Here is a 17,400-nt window from a genome sequence, read left to right on the forward strand (position 1 = left end):
TCCATAGGATGTTTGGCAGCTGAGGTTGCTGGCAGCTGAACCCATGGGCACGAGTGTGCCTGTGACTGCTGTAGGTGCCTGTGCAGCTCTGTTGCAGGTAAATTTACAGTGAGCTTTTCCATAGAGCAGCATTCAAGTCCTTCTCTTTCACACATTTCTGGCAGAGAAAACTCAAAATTCCCTGACCCATAAATTGGTAGTGACATCTGTGTGAATGACTCACTTTTAATTAAGAATAATGCTGAAAAAATAGGGTGAAAAGGTTTCAAAGCAAGAAAAATTTGCTTGTTTGGCTAATCAAAATCTTAAGTAATATATATGAATTCGGCTAAACCATGTAATTTAAACTCAAATTAAGCATTTCATCTTCAAACCTGGTTTTCATACAGTGAAAATAAATTTCAAATTGAAATGTTTCATTTTGTAATAGCAAAAGAAGCATTTTTACTTTTGCATTAAAAACAACCATGTGAAAATATTATCCACCGGGCTATCAAAGAATATTGCAATAGATATAAATCTACATTTTTACTGTTTAAAAAGTGTGAGATAACAAGATTTCCATATTATAACTTTAAGGCAACTAAAATTCCATGGATATCTTTTCTGGATAAAATAAAGGTAAGTTTTATAAAATAAAAGAATTAGACAAAAAGAACTGGAAATTTCCCTTTTGAGCATCTACATTTCTTGGGAAACTCATTGTAAATGTATAAAACCAGTTCCTCCAAACTTCATAGTTGTCAATGTTGAGCTATTTCAAAAGCAAGTCACCCTTAAAATTATTAAAAATTTTAGAGCAAAAGTTTGTTGTCTCCCCTCCCTTGAAATTGTCATGCAGGAGGAACTTGGCTTTTCTCTGGGACCGTAGGAGTGTATGCTACTGAGACACTTGAAAATTGCACCCAATATCATGAAGAGCAGCAGATGGATCTGTCAGCTGTTTTACTGAAAATGGTGAATATCTTCCCTGGAACATTCATAAGTTGCCCGAGGCAAAATTTCACAGTGGAAAGAGTGAGATTTCTCTTTACATAACATTCCTAGTACTCACGAGAGCCAAGGTCCCCCCGCCCGTCAGATTAAAATCCCCATGAAGCAGATGATGATGAATAGGCACAGCTGGGCTGTGAGAGGGCGCTTGCAGGAGCCCTCGGCCATAGCCTGACCACAGGCCATCACAGTTGCAGCAAGTGAACAGTGTCTTTAGAATTTACTTTTGTCGCTTATTTTCCCATTTAGGTGGAGACTGTAGTAGGCTCTGAGGGCGACTTTGTGCCTCTCTCCTTCCATGGGGTCTTAGCAGTAGAACGAGCAGAGCCTTCCTCATGTGGTCACCTCAAGAGCTGTATGGGAATGTCTAAGTCATGAATTGGAGGTGTCCCAAGTCATGTGCCATTACATATTTACTGCCTTTGAGTGATGATTTTTATATCTAAGAGGAGAGCTGATCACAGCTGTAGAGCTGTGGGGGAATCTGCTGAGCACGTGAACATATGTAGGTACCCAGGTAGAGCAACTTTCAGGCCTCAGAGAAAGGGGCCACTCTTCTCATTGAGGAGAGAATAATTTTAACAATATACCTTGGCACATTTCCTATCCATAGGGAGAGTTCAAATTGTCTTACTGCAAATATTTGTGAGCCTGATCCAGGGCCTTTTTTGTTGGGCTGTGTTTCACACAGTATGAGTAAGAGCTGCTCATGTTGGTGTTCACCAGAATAAAACAGTTCCCCTGAATTTGTTCCTACGTTTTAATGTTTGCTTATAGATACAGTGCAAACCTGGTTCTACAATATTGCATTGGAAATAGAGATTGCAGGCCCACATCAGCCTGTATTTAACAAAGGGTTATCTATGCTTTCAAGTTAATTTGTTATTAAAGGCAAAGTGTGAAATTAAAATGCAGTAACTGTCTCTGAACACTCTGGAATAAGAATATCTTTTGTTCAAAAGGATGTTAAGTGGACAGATGTCAAGTGAGATTTGGCCAGGTAGAGCCACTGTAATAAAAGGACCTTAAAAACTGTCTTAATTAATATTTTTTAAGTTTATTTTTATTATTTTTTTTAACGCATTACAATGTCTGTAGCTAGAAATAATGTTTGAATCTCTTTTAACTTTCACTAAATGAAATACGTACTGCAAAAAGGAAATCAGAGGTGTTTCTGAGAATGAGGTGTGTTGTGGGCCTCAAGTGTTTGAAGTTGTTTGGGAAATTTGCATAAAAGCCATGTAAGATTCCAGATACTTCTGCGGGTCTTATACAGTTTTGCTAATTCCTTTTCTGATGGAAATTATTGTTTATGAGTTTGCATATTGCTATTGTAGGTAAAAAGGAGAAACTATTATGTCTGCGCTTAGACCAAGGGGGATTTCCATACAGTTTCTTCCAAAGTTCAGCTCCAACTTTTGTTAAATCCTATCCTTGGAAACCTGAAATATTCAGTGGCTTTGTACACTAGATTTTAGCCTTTTCTGTCTATTGAGCAAAAGTTATTTTAACCAAAATTCTAGACCCTAAGTAGAAGATTTAAGATATTGGGCATCAGCTGTGTGAGATACAGACTCTGGGTCAAGTTTTGAACTCAAATTAATAGGGTAAGGGTTTGTGTGATTAGTCTTAATGGGACCAGACTCCTTCCTAATTGGAGAGCTGTTGAGCAAGTGCTTGCATGTGAAGGGACTGCAGTCTGGTTGCTGGTAAATCAGCCGTGTCATTTGAGCAGAAAGAAAGCAAGCTCTTGACTCAGGCTGCCATGAATTTCAGTTTATTTGAAATCTGATTGGAAAGTTTGTAATGTGACTCAGTCCACACAACTAAAACAACAACAATTTCAAGTGAAATTCCTTCCAACAGGCTTGGCTGTTTGCACTGTCTGTCATCTGCTGTGGGATTGGGCTTTCTTAGGTGACTAAATGCTGAGAGGGTCCAGAGTGGGTGAGAACACCTACCAGGAAAGGCTGTGAGCAACAGCTCAGGCTGAGTAAAATAATGGGGGGTTGGGCATCTGTGAAAGTGTGAAAAGTTTTAAGGCTTTCCTCTAGTGTCTTGTTTTCTCTAGGGAAGCATGTGGCAGGCTCTGCAAACAAAATGGATAATATTTTATGTTCAAAGCAGACATCTAATTGCATCTCCCAACCACGGGTCTAGGGCATATTTACGAGTTCTCTTCTGTAACCCAGTGTACCACTATCATTTATACCACTCTCTCAGCACAGTGGGGCAGCCACCACATCCCTCTGCTCTAGCAGGGACTCAGATGCACATGCCAAACTTGCTTGTAGCGTGGGCATAATAAAACAGAGGGGAAAACTCTAAACAAACCATTTAGAGCCTGATTTCAGCTCCATCTACACTAACCCAGCTATGAATCAAGGAAAATTTCTGTTCCTTTGGGAACCTGTCCTTGTTGCATGCATGCCAAATGCAGGCAGAAACAAAGAGGTTAGAGAATGAAGGAAAATAAGACGAAAGGTCCTTGTTTTCCTATTTATTTAGGCTTTTTTTTTCAGAAAATAAAACAAATCCTAATCCAAACACATAAACCTGAAGAAGTTTGTCCTGATTCAGATAATAAATGCAGAGCATAATAATGCAAAATAACAAAAGGAATGACTGTTCATGCCACTGGATGCTTAGGATATCATCTGTTGAGCCCATCTCCCAGTCTTCCAGTCTCTGAGCCAGTCTTGGGACTGAGACAGTCACTGATGACACAGCTGCAAGTTTGATCCAGTTTGATCTTTACTTCCTGCTTTGTTGTGTAGTGTTGGACAGGCTAAGTCTTCACAGGTAGCTGAGGATCACCAGAGGAATCTACAATTTCTGCTTTCAGTTTGTCTCAAAGGGGTTGCATTCCTTTTTCTTCTGTAGTGAGAAGGATGGTGAAAAGCTGGTAATGGTCCGACTAACATCAAATAATGTCCTGACTGTGGCAGAACAACCTACATAATTAAATTTTTCTGCCTTCCTATCTTCCTCAGGCATATTCAAAAGCAGGTGCTCAGAGATTTGTTACTCCCAGCTGACAATGTGAGCAGGTTTAAGTTAGGCTGGAGTCCTGTGTCACCAGTTAGGAGTGTGGTGGGACCTTTGCATCCTCAGGGTTTGTTCTCTGCAGACATGGTCATGTTCCTTGCCAGCAGCTTTGGTCTCTGGGCAGTTCACAAGAAGGATGCACAAACTCATGCAAATGGGTGGCAATATAAAAATAAACCTTTGTTTTTGAGAATTATATTCATTTTTTCAGAGTCATGGCAAAAAACATGCCATGAAAAACAGGCAAACAGCTTGAGCATTGAGAATATGTTAGATTAGGAATCCAGATTCCAAATGGGATCCAAGGGAAGAGGTTTATTGTATTGCTCATTCAGGAGAATAGGCAGACTATGTAAAATCTAAGAAGAAAAGAAATTCAGTAGCAGTTGTGAGAAATAAAAGTGTATTTTGTGAGTTGGACAAGGGAAAAAAATCTGTTACTAAGTTCAGAAAAAAAATCAGTGTGTGGAAATCAAATGCATCTAGGATAGTTAAAGTTCTAAGATAGTTCTGTCTAATAACTACATAAATGTAGTTATTAAAATGATATGGGGAGAAATGCAAAAAACATGAATGATATGGCTTTTATTTTTCACTTTTGAGAGGTTATAACTTCAAAAGAAACCCACTGAAACAAAATAAAATGCTTCTCCCTCATGCTGAAGTGATTTGGCCCTAGGTGCCCGTGTTCTTTTAATAATTTTGTCCTCTGGAGGGTTCAAGTCCTCCTCAGGCTCACTCCAGGCAGCCACTCAGGCTCGTTCACCTCAATGATTAGCGGGAGGCCTGCGGTGCACTGAAATGTTGTAAGGAGCCCATCAAGGAGCTCATCGCCAGCCAGATCCCTGCCTTGGCAGCATGCCTCTTCCTGGCTTGTGAGATAAAAGGAGGATAGGTAAAGGTAAGCATTACAAAGCAAGCAATTTGGGTCTTAAAATATTTGGTGAAATTATTCAAGAATAGTTCATTCATGTGGAAGTAGTGTCTGTGTATTGGTGTCCAGGTCAATGATAGCTGAAGTCTGACACTGGCCAAGCAGGTAAAAACTGGCTATGGGCTTCCTCAGCTACATACCTGGGGACCTGAGCTTGACACAGTGTGGGGAGCAGCATCAGGAACTCACAGGCTTTCTGCAGTCAGCTCTACTGTAGTTTTAAGTTGGACTAAATGCCCCAATATCATCAGAAGACAACAGCATCTACTTCGGGAATGCTGATGTGCCTCTGGGATCTCACCCTGTGCAGGCTCAGGAGCTCCTTCCCAGCTGCCCACCCTGTTCCAGAGGCTGCCTCCCACTCAGCCCAGACCTCCTCCCACCACAGCAGAAACTGAATATGGCAGTGGGCCACCAGTTAGCTGGTGGATGATATATTAAATATTGGCTGCTCTTTCAATGCAAAACTAATGTTCAAACATCCAAGTTTTCAAAATGGCTGAGGTGTTGGGTAGTGAGACACGAGGAACCTGTCAGCTCTCAGCTGTGCTGCAGTCATGCCAGCCAGGGATTTTGGCAGAGTCTGCTGCTGTGTCTGAACTCACCCAGTGCATGTTGGGTGACAAGGCAGCTCCTTCTGGCTGGCTATTCAGGGCTGATAACATGAAGCTGTTTACAGGGGCTGAACACTTTCAAAGGCAGCTCCTGCTTAGGGCATGGCTAATGACCCCTCATCCTGAGCAGGCTGTGAGTGCCAGCAGGTACTGACCACATTTCTGAAGCCCATAGGGTAAAGCAGGGAAATCTCTGCTGAGCATCTGTGTGAGGACTAAATGCAAACATTTGTGGAGGCTTAGCAGGTCCTGTTCCTGAGCATCTGATTCTTTGTTCAAGACCTGTGTGCCAAGTTGTCACATGTAAGGTCTCAGGTTTCAGTAGCTTATTGGAAAAAAGATGCTGAGGAAAGGTTGCTGGTAGAGTTGCTTTCTTCAGGTTGAGAAGGAAAGGTACAAGAGCTGGGCTTTCAGTGGGGTTGGTTACTAAGACTTTGGCAAGTGCAGGCAAGCTGAGATTGTGTTATCATTTCACACAGTGTGGTAAAGGTTTTAGACTTAAATTGTAGAGATCATTATCTGCAAGCTGAAAATACTTGTTGATATGCCCTCAGTGAATGGACATGTCTGCATTGAAGTACAAAACAACCCTCCTGGGATGTATTATCTCCAACTTTGAAGGTGAATGGAAAGGTGAATAATCTATTGGACTAGCAGTAGTTTGGAAACCATGATACATGTAGTTTATGGGAAATAGAAAGTGAGTTTCTATGTGTGCAGTGACCTTGGGCAATTAGGCAATTTAGTATGATTCATATTGTTACGGAGAATTTCTTAGTTTTTTGAGGAAATCAGGTATGGACATCTGCCATCCAGTAAAGGAACAGGAAACACACATAACTGGTGTTAATAAGTTTCGCCCACTGGTATTTGAGAAAGTCTGTTTGACAGAACTTGCACAAGTCCAAGGCAAGCAGTTTTCTGAGGCCTCTGTGAAGCTGGGTCATGCACGACATTGGTGCTGGACTAGCATGAGCAAGCTTGCACTCAGCACAAGAGAGCAGATGCTGAAATGGGAATCCAGATGCCATTCCCCTCTCCACGTAGCAAAGGGACTTCTTTGGTGGACTGGGGAAAAAAAATTGAGCCCCATTTTCAGTGTCAGTTTGAATCCTCTTTGTTTCCTGCCATTTTGCTGTTGGATTCTGTAGCATGCTGTGTGATTTTGCTGGGCTCATGAAATGTACATACTCCAACTTAAAAATCTGCATGTTCTCATCTGTACCCTCAGGATATTTCAAAAGGGGGGATTCAGAAACTGGGGAAGAAAGGTTTCATGAATTTTGCAAACTTTTTTCTTTAAGTGCTTTTTTTACACTTGAGTGATGCTTACGAATTCCTTACACCATCCACTATAATTTAATGCGTTACACAATAAAGAGTATCTGCTGTTCTTTGTGTGTTTTAATACCAATGCTTTCCTTATCTATTTTTCCCAGCTTGCCATTTCGTGCAGTAGTGGTTCTGTCATGTGATATTACTCTGCACAGAGGGGAGTTGGAGAGCCCTGCATGCTGCTTTACTCCACTGGTAAGCAGTCAGAAGATTTACTTTGGTCATAAATGCAGTTTCACAATTTGTGTCTCTCCTCTCTCTTGCATGTTCAACATGGCATTTCAACAACTGAAAATTCAGTGGTTGTCAGCTGAATCAGAATTCAAATTAATAGCTTGTGTATTTGTTTGGAATATTTTCAGCCCCAATATTGATTTGTAGGCATTTCAAACTACACTCACTTGTAAATGCAGGTGTGCAATTTTTGTTAACATCAGGGAGGACATTATTTGCATGCTGGTAGATTGTATTTCTTGCCTTCTAGATTTTATTGTCGTCATACAAGCTTTGTGTAGTATTTTTCTCACTCTTTGAGACCTTTGCAAAATTAAGAACTGTTGCTGCATAAATATTCACGTTTTATAGTGCTGTATATGTATTATCAAAACATCCAAACTGCTGTATGACCAACCATACCTGCTCAGGTACCTAATTCCTATCCCTGTGCCTCTGTACCTGTTTTGCTATTCTTCTGAAATACTTTGTAGGGGGAAAGTAAAGTAAGGAATATCTCATGGTAGACTCAGGCCACAGAGTAGAGTCATTGATAAGAGATTAAGAGTTTTATTCTGATTTGTTCTTTATCTTTGCCTTCACTTGGCAGTTCACTCCACCTTCATATAGTTAACTAAAACAGCTTTCTGTCTGTATTTGGAAAGAAGTCTAGGCACACAATTTTTAAGTGGTGTAAGTAATACAAGAAAAATCCATTTCCTATGTTCCTGCAATACTTGAGCAATTAAATTTTCCTTCCACCCTCTCCCCCTGTATTTTTCCAGTGTCTTTAAATTCAGATATAGGTTTGGGCCCCTTTCCAGGAGCTGGACTTCTCAGTAATGGGTGTGATTTGTCTCATGTGGCAATCCTGAATAAAATTACCAATAACATACTTACATTCAATTAAATGTTTCATCATACACATCATTTAGTCACTCAGTAGGGAAATGCTCTCTGCCACGTTCCAGGAATGGTGGTCGATATATGCTCACTAGTAACATGTCTGAAAATATCAAAACACTGTAAGGAGCAGGGTGATGGAGATGGTTTGTCTTAGTAAATTGTAGTCTGAGAGCTTCCCTTAGCCCTAATCAATTCCTGTCCCCGCTGTTCAAAGGCAAACTGTGCAGTGCTTTAGTTGGTACTGACTCAGTGTCAGAAATCATGAAGTGTCTCTTTCTTGGGAGAGAAGCAATCTGGATGCAATCAGAGAATGAGCAGGACACATTATCCCATTGAGACAACATTGAGAAAAAAAGTTACATTGAGAGAAAAAGAATCACAGTGAGGTCCAGGGGTGAACTGGATGGGTGTTTTCATCTCTTGAAATGTCACACACTGACACAGGCAGGGTAACACGAAAAACAAGCAACTCAGACAGCCTGTTCACAGAAGGGTAGTTTCAGATCTGTGCACGCCTATCAAGGAGATGTGAAAGGTGACCTGTGATTCTGGCAAGTTGTTCTGTGCAGGAAAACACTGAGCTTTGGCTGTGGAAAAGTTGCGAGTGCCAGGGGAGCCCAGTCTTCTGGGCCTACAGAGCTTCACTCGAGCCCCTTCACTCTGCAGGAGGGCAGGCAGGTGGGAAGATGGGGGAAATCTCTCATCTGTGTGCTCAGAGTCGACGTGCTGAAGGCAGCATGCAGCAGTAGGCAACTGAGAGAGGTGACAGCAGCATCTGTCCAGAGTCTTTGACCAGTTTGGCCCATTAATGCTGCAGGTAGGCACCCTTTTGGCCAGTGCTGAGAAGTAAAGGAAGATGAAGCTTTTTTGTGCTTTTCCTTTAGATTTGGAGGTCAGCCTGCACTTGCATTTGAACACTGGGTATATTTGAGTTGAAACATGGGTATAGACCAGCCTATGAAATACCAGATAGACATTGCCCAGTCTCTGCCATGTGAATAATTTGATTAATGCCTACTTCTTTCCCTAATAAATTAGTTTCCTGCCTCCCAGTGAGTAGGTAAGGCGTGAACATAAAGTTGCTTTTATGGCTCCAATAAAATGACTAAGATGACAAATGTGGGTGAGGGTCTGTCAGAGTTCACAAAAGAGACAGAACCAACGAACCTGATTTCCTCAGCTGTGAATACTCAAGTCAGACAAATGTATAATGCATCCAGCTCTCTCTAATGTGTATGTGCATCCTCCATGCTGGGACTACACTCCAGGATTTTGAAGTTTAGTCAGTAGCTGCTGTATTTCTGATTGTCTAGCACTTGCTAAAGAGGAGCTCAATAGCCACAGGATGAATTAGAATTTTTGCCCTGGGAAAGGAACAGAGAAAACAAAAACATAACCAGATCAGTAGAAAGCTTTTTGGAATAAGTACTTAAGGAAAGATCTAAAAATATCAGAAATGGGTATCTTTTTCTGTACAAACTGAAGTATGACCTGAGAAACAGTGCAGTTTTTTAAAAGTTTATTAAAGTAGATGTGTGTAGGAATAGCTTGAAACAAATTGGTGGATGGAAAACTAAACGTGGAGAAATCAAAAACAGCACAAAGGTTTAAGCACCCTGTATGATAAATACTACTACTGCAGAATGAAGCAGACTTTGCAGATATCTTTGGTGTTTTATAATATGTCTAACTATAAAATCTCTAAGAAAATATATAATTTCTCCATCTGCCCTCCCTTCACTTTCCTCTTTTCTTTCCCTACAACTGAGTGGTACTTTCTCTGGGAGAAGAGCCTGGATTTAGACACATTAATTGAGGGTTACACAGTTTGCTCCACTTGCCATTTCAGGAGGCCGCATTAACATCCCACCTGGCAGTGTTGTTTACAAGCAGTTTTGCAACCTTTCCATTCTGCTCCCTTATTTTTGTTAGGCACAGCATAATGATGCCATATGACATTTTGAGTCTGAATTGATATTCTCTGTGGTATCTCCTCGGGCCTGTTAAGCTTTGGGTGTTTGCATTGCCTGTTCAGACACCCACGCACAGTGTGGGTATTTTCATTTGTGACTGAATGCAAGCTGCACGCCGGATGTCACAGGAATATGTTTAGAGCTTCCATTGATCTCCTAACTACAAATAATCATTATAGCTGCAAAACAAATAGTGGATCAAAACTGTGGGAACGTGGCCCTGAAGGTGCTTCCCACTTTTCCTTCTGAAATGCATGACATGCAGGCTGAAGGTGTAATACATAAATGGCTGAAAAGATTTTAGCAAGAAATCAAGACAGGATACCATTAGGCAAGAACTGATTGGGAAAAAATTAGCTTCATGTAGTTGCTCTTTAAAAGAAAAGGATAAAAAAAAGGTACAGGCAGCAATGGGAAGCTGGTTGGCTTGTGGGAGTCTCCAGTGCTCTCTAAATCCCCTGCTGTAGCTTTGACTAAACACAGGGGTTTGCTTTTCAATGCTGTTGCTTTGCAGCAATTACAGTTTGCCTGTTCCACTCCAGGGATGGCTGCATCTCATGTAAAGAGTTTCAGGGCAGTTGTGTAATTGCAGATACTGGTGAGCAAGGCATGGTTTGGAAGCAGAGAAGTAAATGAGATATCGAGATGAGTTAGCTATTTGCTGGGAGAAACATGGGCTTGGGATGAGAGTTATTTGAATTTTTTAATCAAAATTATATTAGATTGCAGCATCCAGGTTGCAACACCCTGAGTCCCTGCACTCCTTGGTCTTACTTAGAAGAAAGTAAAATTTGTAAGATCTTGTCAAATATGAATGCTGTTTTTGTGGGAAGAAAGGTGATCCAATGCTTCCCTGAAAATTCTGGTTCATCTCTTTTCCTTGCACAGCTTCTCTGGGTGTAATCCTGGGCAAGTCACAGGGGGCATGTCTGTGCCCACAGTGGGGATGGAGCTGTCCCTTGCACTGCTCCCCAGCATGAAGTCAAGCCCTGCTGAGAGTCTGATTTCATGAAGAGCCCAACTTGAACCAGCCAGACTCATGTCTGTGAGCATGAGCTGTCACAGCTGCACATTGCCACAGAGGATGAGGTTAGGTCAGTGTCGGCTTGGGGAGTCTGCTCTTGTGCTGCTTCAAACAATCCACTCCATCCGTAATGTCTCTCTGCTTTAGTCTTCCCTCTGCAAAATAATAAATTTCACTTCTTCCAGGAGGTCTGGATAAATTCATTGACAGGATATGGTGCAGGTAGCCACTGCAGTACTGGGGAATTATTTATATGTCTAAGGGCTTTAGATGTAGGAGATTGCTCGCTGAAACTTGTCCTTACAGAGCCAGGAATGCTTTTAGGTCCTCCCTAGCAGATGATCTGATGTTCCTTGGAAACTGGAAACTGGTTTATGTGTTTTAAATAATTGTTCACAATGATTCCTGTCCAGAAGAAATATGTGGGACATAAGCAGCCTTGCCTGGCAGCAGTGTGCAGGGGAGCACAGGTCCTTGGCCCTGCCAGCTCCGTGCTGCTGGCCAAGCCCTTTCTGCAGCAGTGGTGTGACTGCTAGTGCCGACAGTGGTGTATCAGTAGCACTGCTCTGTCTTTGAAAAGCGGGGGAAATGTTGATTCTGGAGTGCATTCCATCATATCATAATTGGTTTGGGGTAGTTATTGAATGTGCACAAGAGCAGCCTTTTTTTTTTTACCCCTGCAAATGAACTGTGGTTCGTTGTGCTATTTTGGTTTTGTTTTCTGCTTAACATTCCACTGTAAGTGCAGCTCCTCTGAGGCTTGAAGTGAGACAAAACTGAACCAAAGTGACTTTGTTTTCTCTGTGTAAGAGGATGGACACTGAGTGATAATGACATATTTTGCATGTGAGCAGCAGGTGCGAGACCAAGTGTCTACTGCGGATTAAAGTAAATATGGGGGTTTTTTTCTATATTTAACTGATATGTGACAAGGAAACAATGTTTTAAATGTCACTTTCCATGGGTTTTTTGTGTGTCTGTAATTATACATTCTAATGTGCCAAGTAGCTACTCACTGAAGTTCAAATTTACATAGTAAAGTTGTGCATAACAAGGCAAACAAGATACAGTCTAGCATTCATCTCCATGCATCTGGGCTGCCTCCACCCAGCAGTTACACTACCAACAAATGAATGTTTTCTGCTTTCTTGAGTTCACATAAATAGCTGTAAATTCCTATAATTAACTATGATAAGTCACTCCCCACTATTAAAACAAAGACGTGTTTGTTTATCGGTCGTACTTGCATCCACCACTCTTAACATTACAGTGTCGACTGATGTTTTTTCACTGTGTTAAACAAAGCAGAAATATTCCTGTTGGGCAATGCCAGAGTCCCAGGAGCTGCCTCAAAAGCACAAGCACCAGGCTGTCGCCTGCTGAATGCTCCATTTCTCTGCTGAAGGCTGCTTCTTTTCCCTGCCCCTTTCTCCTGCAAAGACAGGAGTGTTTAGGTGGGGAATTGTGGCTTTGGGGAGCAAAGCACTGCTTGGAAACAGGGAAGTAAAGGCAACTGAGATATTTAGTCCTTATGAGACCTAAAAGTAAAGTTGATCCTAAAAACCTCTGATTTTCCGTGTATCAGGACCACATTTAGTCATAGGTTGTTTGTAGCAGAGCTGCTCCCAACTTTGCTGCCTAAATTATTTTTTCTGATATTCAACGGGATTGTGATTTATCACAATGAGGTAATGATATAAAAAATACTTTTAACACTTTTCCTCAGAAACCTGAATTGCATTTTGGGTGGGGATTTGAGGGTGGTTTTGTGGGCTCTTTTTGTTTGGGTTTTTGGGGGGTTTTTGAGGCTAGGCACACAAAATCTCACCCCAGAAACTCAGTTTTCTTCCCAATTCTATTTTTGCTTTTTAAGCCTACTCCCAGGGCCTAGTGGAAAGTCTGCTTCACTTAAGCCTTATATACATAAGAATGTCTGCTGCATTTGGTGGCTGTGCTCAGGTTGCCTCTATTATGACAAGACTTTTTTTGACAGCTTTAAATGTCTCAGAAGCAAAACCTTTTAAGACATGCTGACCACAGAATTAAATTAGGCACCCAAATTACAACTTCCATGAGATACAAAAAAGGCAGAGGTAAGATGGTAGGAAATATAACAGCGACAGTTTTGTTTTGTCTAAATTTTCCATGAAATATTGCATGAGTTATGTCAAATTGGAAGGCTGGTCATGTATCTCTGCATGGAAACAAGATCTTCTCTGGGCCATAGATTACACAGGAGTGGGTGTGCAGTAGTGGCAGGATGCTGGCAGTCAGAATTTGAGGTCACTCTGTGCTCTGGCATCTCTATACCACCTTCTTCCCAGCATGTGTATTGTGAATACAGTAAAGTTGTATTGTGAATACAGTAAAAGATTTGCTCTCTAAAGACAACAGCTGGAACTCACAACTTTGTATCTGCTGGCTGGAAGAGGTTAATACTTGACCATCTGAGATAGGAATGGTACTGAGGAAATGCCTTGTGAAATTTGGGGCCACTGATGGTTTAGCTGTTGCTAATCAAGAAAAAAGTATGGAAAAATTTTCCTTTTAGCTGGTTTCTTTGGATAGTAAAAATAAGTCCTTCCCTTCCTACTTTAAAGCAGACTATATGTAGCTGCTTCCTTTCTTATGGATTTTGTTATACATAATTACCATGCATGAACAGCACGGCACGTGGATTATACAGCAAATTCTGTTTTAGCCATGCAAACTCCCAGTGACACTGTGGGCTCTAACAGCTGGGAAGATGTGATTACAGACTTTCATGTTAATATTGGGTGCCTTAAAGACTGCTGAAGCTTGTTCCCAGGTCAGCAGAGCTAGCACAGACTAGCTAAGGCTTCACTAAAACAAGGAAATCATGTAGAGGATTTTCTGTGAAAAAATAGAGAAAAATAAAGCCATCAAGTTTATTAAAATGCTGAAGGAGTTAATTCTTAAATCTTCACCCCAAACTAAGGCGTAAGTCACTCCTACATTGCTAGACTGTCGTTATTGTTTGTGAATAAGTTACTAGCATCATGTTTCCACTGATATTTACAGGCTCCAGAACTAGTTCTGACCTCATTGTGTTTATACTGTGTGTAACATGTGGCAAGAGATGTAACAAGTTGTAGCATTTTGAATAAAGACAAAAGGGGAGAAGATGATTCCTCATTTCACACTGGGAAACTGAGGCATGGGGAGGTGCAGTGACTTGCTCCAGAAAGGCTCCATCCACCAGGGATTGCTGCTCCTCATGTTGGAAGGGTGTCTGGGGCACAACTGCTTGTTGCTGAGCTTTTACATAATGGGCAGAGTCAGTGTGTGGAGCTCAGCCTCAAGCTGACTACTTTGTTTTTAAATAGAGCTTATCTTCCTGAAATAAATGCAGTCTCCTCTCTCACTCTTCTCCAAGCAACATATTGATAGATCAATGGAATTTTTTAGCTCAAAACTCTCTCTTTGGATAAAAGCAGTCAAAGGGGTTGTTTAGAATTTTTGCCTTTTATTTTAAGTCCTGGTTGCATATTCTTTCCAGGAGGGAGGATAGAAACACAACAGTTTGGGAACATGAGCTTTTTTCTCCTCCCAATTCTAGGTTTGCCCTGGGACCAGCCTATTTTGCATGAGCTCAGCACAGCTGTAAAAGGAAGAACTAAGAAAAAGGCCAACAAACAATAGAGCCTAGCAAAAACCCACTTAAAATCTTACAACTCAGAATACCACAGAGCCTCATTTGTCTGTAATCCTGCTGTATTTAATGGAACCCCTTGCGTCCAATTCTCCTTGTATTTTTATTAATCTTTGTGATTCTCCCTAATGATCTTGTTATAAAGACATCACATCACATGGCACAAGGACAATGCACATAAAAAGTTAAGAATGCATTTAACTACCAGCCATTGATTAGTGTTCTTGATGAGCTTAAATACTACCTGGGAAAGGCTTTCTATCAAATGCAATTGGCTGCAAATGCATTAAGCTTAATGAAAGTCAAGATTTGGGTATATATGAATATTTTTCCTAAGAGGAGGTGCCCTTGCCATGAGAATATGAGCACTTTCTATCCAGCCTCCTGCCCCAGTGGGAAGGGGTAGCAAATGGCAGTGTGTGTGACCCCCCCAGAGCTCAGCCCCAATTCCCATTCCACTTAGTTTGCTATAAATCAGGAGAAATACCACCGGTGTCAGTGAAATTAAACAGGTCCTGATAGTCCTTGTGATCTGCTGATGCAGAGGAGATGAAAGATATCTGTTGGTGAGGTCTGGGAAAATGTCAGTCTGAGGGATCCAGCAGGAGATTTTGGGAAGAGAAAGCAGCCTGGCATTCTGCAGCTCATTGAATTCAGCAGCAGAATCAGAGTCTAAGTGGTAGTGAAAAGCTTCAGCAGACCTTCCCAGGAGTTCAGGTGGAATGTGTGTAGTGTCAGATGCTCCATGCTAAGCACAGCGAGCACTGTGTGCTGAGAGAAGGATTTTGTCCTTCCCATGGCCACTCTGTTGTGAGATAAGCTACATCCTGCTAAGAGTGCATATGAATGAAACCTTAGTGCAGAGCAGGAACGTGCTGCAAACCCAGGTATTGGTCTGCCATGAGCAGGTACCAAGTGCACAGATCATCCCCCTAATTGCAGTTTAGCCACAAGAGCTTGCTTCTTTCCAGTCTTTAGAGACACAGTTCCAGAAGGACTCCAGAAGCTGCAATGTGTGAATCCACTGTCAACTCTTCCTGGACTGTAGTAATGTCTTCAACTTCCAGACTTGTTCTTTTCTGCTCTCCAGACCCATTTAATTTATGATAGTTTGAATACTGGTTACCACGTGTGTTTTGTTTGGCACAATTTTTTCCAAAACCTTTCCATAAAACTAAAAATATAACACACTAAATAAACCACTCAATTATCCAAAGAGAAGAACTTATTACTGAAACTCAGGAAGGCATATTGAGAGGTATTAATTTTAACTTCAGCTTCTGTCATAAAATTCTGAAAAACAAAAAAATCTGGAACATGCAATTAAAATAATTGTAGGTGTGTGGATGCCTGCCTCCAAGCAAAGAATTTAATAATACATTAAAACGCTTATTTTTGATTCTAGCAAAATATACAATTATAGCCATACAAGCTGCCATTGCATCACTTCTTGGCTTCATGGAGGAAACTTCACCTACTGCTATTTCTACTACATGCCAAGATGTTATTACAATTCTTACTTACTTTAACAGGGCAATGTGCTCTCCAGTACACTGAACTGAAAATGACACACACTTTCCTAGTAAGATGGTATTTACTATTGATTTATCTTGCCCTAGAGAGTTCTGGTTAGCATTCCAGTGATAATTGACCCTGCTTTATTTAACTCTTTCAGAAGTGCATCTTTATTTCCAGCAGTGCCTTGGTACTCGAAGGCATTGAAGTGCTAGTTCAGGCAATAAATTTGCAAATGACTGATTCACACTATATTCATCATTTTCAAGATTTATAAGAAAAAATAGAAGTTTCAGGATATGATTAATTAGCTCATTAAAGTAGCAGAGAATGTTCAGATCTAGATTAGGGAGGAATTGTCATCTGAGCTTTCTTAGTACCTTTGTCATACTGCAAGCTCACAATCTGTGAGCATTTCACACTAATGCTCTTCCAGAAGGATGCTAACAGGCATCCTTCAAACTATACCTCTTCCAGTAACCACTGTTACCACTGCCTACACCAGAAGAGGTGCAGTATCTTCACATTCCTACAGATGTAGTGCAAATGAGCAGTCTTGCACCATTCTCGTCCATGGAAGGTTCTCCTGCCATTTCACCAAGATCCCTGTTTATTCCTGCTGTGCCCTCCCACACCTAGAACCACATCTGGATGAGTTTGAAACAGCTGCACTAAAAACTTAGAGGACTTTACTCTTTATATGATTATGTTGGTCCCAGGCCCTTAAACACTGCAGAAGGCTAGGTCTTGGCTCCCAAAAGAAGGATTAGACATATGACTTCTTTTGAATGTAGAATATTTATACATACACCACTTTTTTCAAAGGTCTAGTATCATCCCATCTTTTGGAGACTGTGGAGCATTGAGTGAAATCTAAAAATTGCAAATGTCTCAGCCAAGTTATTTTCTGCTCAGTGCTGTTGACATACACAACTGTGAAGTGTTGCTTTGCCAGAGAGGAACAGGAGGTGAATGAGACCTGGAAAACACTTGTGATTATTCCATGGCTCTGCTGTTGCCCCAAGGAACATCATTCCACTTCCCTCAGCAATGCCCTTCTTCATCATATCGTGCCTACTTGGCTAATCCCAGAAGTGGCAGACATAAATACCTGTAATTAACACTGACAGTTAATGTTTGTGATGTGACAAATTATTCCTCCTGCCTCCCTC

This window comes from Pyrgilauda ruficollis, unplaced genomic scaffold (genome assembly GCF_017590135.1).
Source record: "Pyrgilauda ruficollis isolate IOZ18807 unplaced genomic scaffold, ASM1759013v1 scaffold13, whole genome shotgun sequence".
Taxonomy (NCBI): domain Eukaryota; kingdom Metazoa; phylum Chordata; class Aves; order Passeriformes; family Passeridae; genus Pyrgilauda; species Pyrgilauda ruficollis.